This window comes from Sorex araneus, chromosome X, assembly GCF_027595985.1.
Source record: "Sorex araneus isolate mSorAra2 chromosome X, mSorAra2.pri, whole genome shotgun sequence".
Taxonomy (NCBI): Eukaryota; Metazoa; Chordata; class Mammalia; order Eulipotyphla; family Soricidae; genus Sorex; species Sorex araneus.
In genome coordinates, this window is record NC_073313.1 from 113,238,100 (window position 1) to 113,248,555 (window position 10,456).

Here is a 10,456-nt window from a genome sequence, read left to right on the forward strand (position 1 = left end):
GAGTCTATCTGTAGACTATCATTTGAGAATTAAAAGGTGAATGTCACTTCATATACCATCTGTAGGAGTAAATACAGAAAACATTTAAGTACAGATCTTCCCAGAATTTTAAGTCAAGTTTGTCAGATAACACAACGTGACTGCAAATGTATAGTACAGGGAATAATTACTTGATTCCTGATTATCTAAAAAATCAAGACATTATTTTTCTCTCTAATGCCCCTATGGGACTTTGTGTTGTTTTCATAAGTCCAGTTTTTTTCTCTGTGATCCATGTTAAAAAAAAGAGAGAAAACTATCAAAGGAAATCAAAATAGGTTATTGCATTTTAGGCAATTTTAATATAGATATAACATATTTTCCAAATTTACTTCTCTACTACATTTCCTATATTGGTGATGGAATAAATATTATTCAAGTCAAAAGCCTAAAATAATACTGAATTCTCACACAGATTACACACATAGTAACTGATCAAGATCTATGGACTTCACCCTAAAAATTTCTACCCCATTGACCTACTCTATGTCCTTTAATTTCTAACAAAAAAATTTTAGTTTTTCAAACTTCTTTCCAATCTTCCATCTTTTCCTACTTCCACACTGTCCTACACACCCTTTAAGAAAAACATTCTGAATATTGGATTGCTTGTATAGCTTCACTGTCACTGTCATCCCGTTGCTCATCAATTTGTTTGAGCGGGCACCAGTAACGTCTCTCATTGTGAGATTTATTGTTACTGTCTTTGGTATATCCAATATACCACGGTAGCTTGCCTGGCTCTGCCATGTGGGCGCAATACTCTCGGTAGCTTGCCGTGCTCTCCGAGAGGGGCCGAGGAATCGAACACAGGTCGGCCGCATGAAAGGTGAACGCGCTATCGCTCCAGCCCCTGTATAACTTCATTTTCATTATATTATTACTTACAGAAATATTTCTAAATTCCTTAACACAAAGTTCAGAGCTTTTCAAAGTCTAATCTTATGTACCTTTCAAACACTTATTTATTCAGTAACTTATTTCCATGCATTATTTATGCTACCATTCAACTATTAAGTTTTTAATTCATATTAATCTATGTAATGTCTGGCCTCTTCTTATGTTTTCCTTTGTGTGTTTTGTCTAAGATATTCTCACACTTTTAACCACTATAAACTCTAATTCATCTTTAAAGATTTGGAACTCATATCACCGTTGGTTCACAGCTTTTCTTTCATTTCCTTCACAATCACTGACCCTAGGTAAGAAACACAGAAATAACTTCTCCCTATGTTCTCTTGTAAATTTCTCTTAAAGTTTATATCATACATGAACTATACTTGACATGGTGTGTAGCCTATTTCTCACATCCCTGCTGAGTATGTACACATGGTCTATAACAAATGACACTGATTTCACTCTCAAGCTTTGGCTTATTGGACTAAAGAGGAACCTGTCACTTACAATGGACTGATTTGAGGGTCACCATATTAACCAGGCAATCAAACATAACCTAAATCACAGTGAAATACCTTAACATAATGTGTATCATTACTTGATGATAAAGGAATTATACATAAGTGTATACATGACCATTTTACTAGATATGTTTTACCTGAATTTCACAAGGAAACAAATAAATACAGTATGTGAGACAGTCTGCAAAATATAAGACTGTGATCTCTACAGAAGATTAAATGAAACAAAAAGAAGGAATTAAAAGGAACCTCCTCATATTACTCTGAATCTTTACAGCTATAAGACACAGCCTTTTAATTTCAAACTGGATAATTTCATCTACTGAATCCACAAAACACTTAAATTCTCTCAGATGTGTTTAAAACAGACTTTTAAAACTGTCAAACAGCTTAATCCTAAAATCATGTTATCTCTGATCAGTTCTACTTATTCACCTCTCTATTGTCCCTCTATTTTTTATTATGTTCTGATTTACTCTACCACTGATAGCTTAATCTCTCACCTCTCCATTACACTTTTGAAACCTCCATTATATTTTAACAAACTGTGTTACAAGTTAAAACAACCCCCCTGAATCCCCTCCTGTTAAATCTATCAAGTACTTAAATTCTCTCAGAAACTGGATAAATCTGCAATATTTAGTAATTGTCAAGAAGCTAAATTCTCAAATTCCTGTCATCTTTTATAAGTTTTCAGTTCATTCTGTTGTTTTTTCTCCATATATTATTTATTGCACCTGATCTGTAAATCTCTGACATTCCCACTAACATTATACATTTCATTATTAAATGACAAACTGTGTTATAAATTGTTTCCCATTGACTGTAACTCTCTTCTCTGACCTCTATTTAAACAGGTTTATCTCTGGCTAACAGTTCTCTTGTCATGCTAACAATTCTTTTTTAATGCCATCAAGTAGAAGTTGCTATTTCTCCACCATTCAATTTTGCTCTGGATTAAGTTATCTGATCAGGACTCACAGGTGAATCTCAGGAGAGAAGCATGCCACAGAGATGTCTCCACACCCCATGCCAGTCACCTCAGAGGGAGTACAGGTGTGTTCCTCCACCTGCCCCAAATGAACCCCAGTAGCTGAAAGCCACCAGAACCCAATCATCACCACACTCACAGCCAACCCTCACGGGTTCATCCCTAACCCCCCAAGCCTGAGAATGAATCTACTGAAAAATTCAGCTACATGGGACTAGTGACTGAAAACTCCAGGCCTCCAGAGTCGGGAATGGGTGACCTCCCCGCATCTCCCTGCCCTTCCAATTTCCTGGCAGTCACACCCACGAACTGCCACTGGGCACCACTTGAGTGCATTAATGGCCATGATTCAGAGACTCACAAATGAATCTCGGAGATTCATTTGTGAGAGCAGCATGCCACAAACATGCCTCCAGACCCAAAATATTTAAAAATTTTAGAATTCCAGTAGTTTGACATCTCATTATTCATAACAAGCAATACAAAATAAATAATTTAGCATCTGCCTATAGGGCAGGATTGGGTGGTGGTGGGAAAATTTGAAATCATGGTGGTGGGAAAGTGTAATAGTGGTGGAATTGGTGTTGAGATGTTGAATGCAAACAATTATTTTGAACAACTCTATGAAAAGAAAATTTAAAAAACAACAGTAATAGGATCAACTGAAGTATTTCTCATTTCATACTATTTCTTGGAATCTCATATATTTAGTTGCTCGTGAATACCTTTGATTATGCCACCAAGCTATAATCATATCTTCTTTGGGATTATTAATCCTGGCTTCCGAATGAATATTCTTTAGTCAGAGTTAGTTCATATTATTTCTATTCCAAATTTTGACATCTTACAGTATCTAAACACTGGAATACTAAACACAAAACCAAAATATACAGAAACAAACATAAGTGATACATACCAGTACCTCAACATTAAAGATGTGTTTGGGCACATCCAAATGAATATGAACAGTCAGTGTTGTGCAAATGTGGGAAGAAAGGGGTTCTCCTTCATTGTTGGTGGGAATGCTGACTGGTCCAGCCTTTTTGGAAAATAATATGGACATTCCTCAATACTCTATAAATTGAGCTCCCACTTGACCCAGAATACCATTTCTGGGAACATACCCTGGGGATCAAAAAACACACAGCAGAAACACCATTTGCACTCTATGTTCTTTGCAGTACTATTCATCATAGAATCTGGAAACAACCTGAATGCCCAAGAACAAACTAATGGATAAAGAAACTATGATACATAAACACAATGGAATACTACACAGTTGCTAGGAAAAATGAGGTCATGAAATTTGCCTATAATTGAATGGACATGAAGTGTATCATGCTGAGTAAAATGAGTCAGAAAAAGAGGGACAGATATAGAATGATTGTATTTATTTGTGGGATATTTAAAAAAAAAACAGTATGAAACTGATATGCAAGGCCAGAGGAAATAGGCCAGGAGAACTGGTCAGTGGATGGTAATTACAAGAGTACAGGAAAGGGGGGTAGTTAAGATAGAGGAGAGTCCATTTTGAGAATACTAGTTGGAAATGATCGCTTTTGACAAGAACTGGGTATTAAAAGTAGGTAAAAAAATATACATGATAAGGTTTTAGCATCTGTATTGCAAACCAAGATTCCTACAATGAAAGAAAGAGAAAGACTGGTACACATCGTCGAGGAAGGCTGGGGTGGGGTGACTTGAAGGAGTGGGAGGGAAGCTGGGGACACTGGTCCTGGGATATTACATTGGTGGAGTGATGGGTGTTGGAACACTGTATAACTGAAACACAATCATGCAAGTTTTGTGATGTTTTATCTGATTCAGTAAAAAACCCAAATGTATATCAACTATTTGTTCAAATTAGATAAAATAAACCTAAATCAATGATTGTACACACACACAAAGATGTGTTTGGGGACTCAAGTCCAATGTCCAGAGAAACAAATACAAATGGCGGAGCATCAAATTTAAAAAAGTGTCACATAAAGGAGTTACAGATGTTGAGGCCTATGCCTTGCAGGTTGCATATTTGGTTCAATCGCTGCCAAGCCATGGCCCTCTGACAATGACTTGATGATATCTGGAGGCCCTGAGTACTGGGTGATGGTCCAGATAATCCCTGGCATCGCAGGGCCCAAGCAGCTTCAGACCTCTTGTGTTCACATTTAACTGCAGTCCTGTTGGCTAAGAAATTGTCAGAAGCCCCTGGGCCCCCTGAGCACTACTTAGGAGTAATCCCTGAGATAAAGCTTCATGCATCAAACACAACTACCACAGAACCAAAAAGGCAACCTAGAAGAAGCCATTGAAGTCTTTGCTCAGAGACTAAATGGTGAACTATGATTGAACAGATTGCCTTAAATGACTCCGTTTTTTTGCCAAGGTGCTGTTTGTTGTGGACTGCCTCTAACACTCAGGCTTTAACACCTCTGCCTCTGTTTATGAAAAGCTTTGACATCAACCACAAGTAAGAGACTAAGGTCTTCTCAGGTCTTTCTTGTGGAGTGTATGTGCCCAGCCAGGCACATGACCTTTGGCACATACATTCTGAGGCACAAGTCAGAACTTTTCGAACACCTTTATGGAAAGCTCATCCCCCAGATTTCAAGTGGCTTCTTTTTTCTGAGGAGGAGGCTTCTGCCATCTGTTCTTCCCTCACCCCTTTTTATTGCCACTTCTGGAGCCATGATGTTATACAATTTCTTCTACCCTTTAAATAAAAACATCCTTAGAATAGGGTTCTTTTCACTGTGTAAGCTATGAGTCAGATCAAAAAAAGGCCAGTTCTCAAAATAGGGATTTTCCAAGGAATTTCCAGAAAAACCAAACAATAACATTTATCTGAGGACAAAGCTACTTTGGAACTCAAATCCATTCTGCCTTTTTCTGAATCTTCTTGGCTGCAGTTTTTGCAGCTACAGATGGTTCTAAATGCTTGATTTTCAAGGCTACACAATTAAGAGTGAAGGATGGAAGAAAAGCAAGTTAAACCTGTATAGTGCTCATTTGTTTGCTATGATCCAACTCATCTTTTAAAGAAAAAATGCTCCTTGGATTATTCTAAGTCTGTGGCTAATTTTCTGTTAAAAACACTAATTTTTGAATATTTTGGTAGTATTCTCATTTCCTCTTGAAGATTGTTTTTTTTTCCAGAAATCATTATTCCACTGCTTGGATAATACTGTGTCTTGAATTTGTCCTTTGGAAAATTCTTCTTTTCCATGAGGAACTTCATTCTTTTAATGATTTCCTGAATACATTTTTATTCTTAGACATCTGGGTTAACTTTTTATTTTTTGAAGGTAGGAATGTGGTCTTTGTGTTACAATTATCCTTTGTTTCCATGGCTAGTAACATTAAAGGATTGTGAATTCTTCTCTCATAATCTTTTTTTTTAATTTTTCTCATGCCATTTCTCACTCTCAGCAATGAGATGTGATCTCACACCATAATTTCACAAATAAAAACAGCAAAAAAGTCAGTGCTGGTGTGGATGTTTGGGAAAAAGGAACCACCATCCACTGTTTGTGGAAATGCTGACTGGTTCAATCTCTTTGGAAAACAATATGAACACTTCTAAAAAAAAAGATCTTCCAAATGACCCAGAAATCCCACTTCTTGTCATTTACTCCAAAGACAAAATACACCCCACTATTTCAGAAAGATATTTGTGCCCAAGAACAAGAACACACGTGCTCAATAATAGATGACCAAATAAGGAAATTGTGATTGACATACATATGTGTATGTTTCACAATTGATAGCACAGCAGGTAAGGCGTTTGCCTTGCACGAGGCTGACCCGGGTTCGATTCCTCCGCTCCTCTCAGAGAGCCTGGCAAGCTACCAAGAGTATCTTGCTCGAACGGCAGAGTCTGGCAAGCTACCCATGGATCCGATATGCCAAAAACAGTAACAAGAAGTCTCACAATGCAGACATTACTGGTGCCAACTTGAGCAAATAGATGAGCAACAGGATGACAGTGACAGTGAATTTTGTTATACAAATACACACAATGAAATACAATATACAAATATAAAAAAGATTAATCACGGAATGTGTTGCCATATTGATGGAACTAGAGGATAAAATTCATGAGTAAAGTCAGTCAAAAGAAGACAGCTATAGGGGCTAGAGTGATAGCACAGCGGGTAGGGCGTTTGTCTTGCATGCGGCCAACCCAGATTTGATTCCCAGCATCCCATATGGTTCCCCAGTATCGCCAGGAGTAATTCCTGAGTGCAGAGCCAGGAATATCCCCTGTGCACTGCTGGGTGTGACCCCCAAAAAACCCCCACAAAAACAAGAAGACAGCTATAGAAAAATATCTCTAATATAAATATAGTAATAGAATAACAAATGCCAAGTGAAACAGGGATGTGGAATTTGTCTATAGAACTGAGCTTAGAGGTAGGGGAGGGAGGGGATATGGGAGGGGTCCCTGAGAATCTGGAACACTGGTGGTGTTGGGAATGATGTACACAGGAAACTACCAGGGAGAGTATTATAAATTCCACTGTAGCAATTAACTTTTTAAATAAAATTACCACCCAATCCAGCAATTTCACCTCAGGTCATTTATCCGGGGAAAAAAGGGGAAAAATAACTATTTTATAAGCAAAACACAAAGATGAGTATAAAGAGATCCATGCCTACAAACCTTGTATAGAATACTAGAGGAAAAGCCGAAATTTAAAAAAATAGAGAACAAAAATCTATAAAGCCTCAGTGATAAATCTGCTTATTCCCTAAAATCATAATAAGTGCAAAGAATTGCAAACTAATGTCTTAAATATTCTTGTAAACCTAGAATTGTGGTCAATGACACAATTTTACAAAACTAAGACAAAATTTTGTAGACATAATAATCAAGAATGTTTATTATAGTCATATTAATGGTAAATTTAAACAATTTAAAATTTTACTGATTATTGGGATTACATGGTTTAAAATAGTGCCAATGTTCATTTTATTTTTCCTCTTCACAGGTATTTCTCCTCCACTGGCAACAAATTGCAAAAGACCCCCATCACTACTTACACCATTTATCATTACCAAAACCTCACTCTGAATGCCAGTTTATATCAGTTCTTCTGTTAGAAGGAAGGGTGTGTTTCATAAAATAGTTCACTCTCGTTTTTACCTACATATGTCATATCATATATTAATGTGATCATCTGGAATCTGACTCTCTGACTTATTTTTCTTAACTTGACTAAAGTCCATCTAAGTTGTAGCAGAATGAAGGTTTTCTATTTTGTAGAATGATGTATCATATACATTAATTTTTAAATGTTATTTGGCAGAGAAATAGTGCAGTGAGTAAGTTCATTCCCTAGCACTCCATATGGTTTGCCAAGCCCACCAGGAGTGATTGCTGAGAGCAGAGTCGAGAGTAAACCCCAAGCACAGCCGAATATGGCCCCAACAAAAGAAGACCACAAAATCACTTATTAAAGCATCGTGCTTTACAGATATTCATAATTACATTTCAGGCATATGGTGTTGGTATGAAACACCAATCCTATCACCAATGTTAACTTCCTTTCAATAGTACTTGAATTCCCTCCAAAGCCCCAGTCGGCCTAATTTAAAGGTACATTTAAAAAAAATTAAATTTTATTGAGTCACTGTGAGATAGTTACAAGCTTTCATGTTTGGGTTACAATCACACAATGATCAAACACTCATCCCTCCACCAGTGCACATTCCCCACCACCAATATCCCTGTTACAACCCCCTTTTCCCACCCTCCCCCTGCCTCCATAGCAGACAATATTCCCCATACTCTCTCTCTACTTTGGGGCATTATGGCTTGCAACACAGACACTGAGAGGTCATCATGTTTCTAGGATCTTTTCTGTAGAGTCTTTAGGGCTTTCTTAGTATCATATCGTCTGCAAATATTGATAACTTGATCTCTTCTAAAGGTACATTTTTAAGATTGTTTATTGTAGCTTGAATGTCATTTGAGTGTTGTTGGCTCTATAGTATAGATAGATGGTAGGATAGATAGATAGATAGATAGATAGATAGATAGATAGATAGAGCACATCTCTTCCTAACAATGTTCCCCAGGATTCCTGTTATTTTTAATACACCTCTTCTTAGTCCCTCACTTGAATTCTACCCTTCCCTATACTTCTCCATCCTATTTCCAGGGTCAACGGTGATCTAGGTATCCCCATTTATCACCCTACGTCCCATCATCCTATTATTCTAGGTACCACAGATGAGTGAGATCATTCTATGTCAGTCTCTCTGACTCACTTCACTTAATGTAATATCCTATATTTCCACCTAAGTTTTTGTGAATTGCATTATTTCTTTTTTTAATGCCTTCAGGAGCATGTTTATTGTGTTTGAGATGATACATCAGGTGTTCTCTGAGCTACAAAGGGTAAAGAAAATCCTCTCATTACAAACTGACAAAGGTAAAAGGTAGAACATTTTTCACAACAGCATGAACCACATACTCAGAAATAGATCTGGGATTAATACAAATGCCATAATTCCTAGCCATCTACAGCTACTTTTATAACTTCATACAGATAATGAGTTAGGCTAAAATGCACTATAATATTTGGTAGACTTCAGGACCAGTATCCTTAGTACATCACAAAATACATTTTGATATCCCAAAGAAGCAAGACTTGCAAGTAGGCATTTTAAACATAACTAATCTACAGCTACAAAGTTCTACTCTTGGTAGCCATTTACCTTTTGGGGGGACTCTCCCAGTCTCCAAAGGATAAAAGCAGAGAGTAGAATCAGTAAAATATATCCACAGAAGTCTGTATTGTAAAGGCTACAAAGATTTGCAGCACAGTGAGAAGATGTCTTCTGCTCCTTCACACTGTATACAAATTATGTGAATTATATTGTGTATCTCTAGGTCCACTGTCTGGCTATCCTGTCATGTTATGCTCTGTTGGTCAAATACTGAGTGGCTATGCTTCCAACCAGAGGATCCGCAGGGTTGCACTCTGTCAAAAGAGAACAAATCGAGAGCAAAACCTTTGAAATAGTCAAAGCGGGACTCCAGTTAAGGATGTCCAGACAGATGACTCCCTGACTGTTTATATTGCAGTGATAGATTCTGGTGCGGAAAGCAACCTTTGGTGGATTGAACGGATAATCAGATGAAAATGTGATATCCAGAAAAAAACACATCACCTTCATCTACAGAACCAGGTGGGCCAAGTATAGCTGATCTCCACTCATAAATGTTATCTCCTTTAGGCCCAGTACTGCAGTTAGGAGGAGGATCAAGGTTATTTCAGCTAGCTCCTTCTGAATTCTTTTGGCGCTTGTCGAGAGCTTCGCGGTGTTTTTGCTGGAGAGCTTGGTGTTGTTCTTCTTCTGGGTGGCAAGTTTCCTCTCTTCTTGTTCCTTGGGCTCTGGGGCTGCGGGGTCGCGCTGGTCAGCGTCCGAACTGCTGCTGCTGGGGCTCTCATCATCTGACCTCTGCCGATCGCTGGACATCTTGCTGGACTTATTCCTGGGCAAACTCGGCCGCCTGCCCCGCCGCTACTCTGTGGGGGAGGGCGAGAGCAAAAACCCCTTCCTTAAGGAAATGGAGGCAGCTGGGTGGGGGGGAAGGGGAGAGGGAGAAAAAGAAGCTGAGGAGGCTTTGGCCAGGGCATGTGGAACATTGAAAGTCGGAGGGGATGGTGCAGTGCCAGGCTCCGGCCGGAGGGTGGCGCCGCCCAGCGCCTTCGGGGGGGGGGGGGGGGGAAAGTTGGGGGGGTGGGAACTCGGCGGGGTGAGGGCGGGAGCTCCCGGGAAGGCGGAGGGGACGCGGGAGACCCCCACGCGCTGTGGCCTCCCGCCGCTGCCGCCCGGCTCGGCTCCTCGAATTGCATTATTTCATTGCTCCTTGCAGCTGCATAGTATTCCATCGTGTATGTATAACATGCCTTCATAATCCACTCATCTTTCATGGGCACATAGGTTTATTTTATAGAATATCTGTTGTACTAAATGCTGTAAAGAATAATAGTAT

At 38.8% G+C, this 10,456-nt stretch overlaps 1 pseudogene; it reads right to left on the reverse strand.

The window, feature by feature from the left end:
• Positions 1–9,327: 9,327 nt before the first annotated feature.
• LOC101546828 (ubiquitin-conjugating enzyme E2 E3-like) lies at positions 9,328–9,942 on the reverse strand (annotated as a pseudogene).
• Positions 9,943–10,456: the final 514 nt, after the last annotated feature.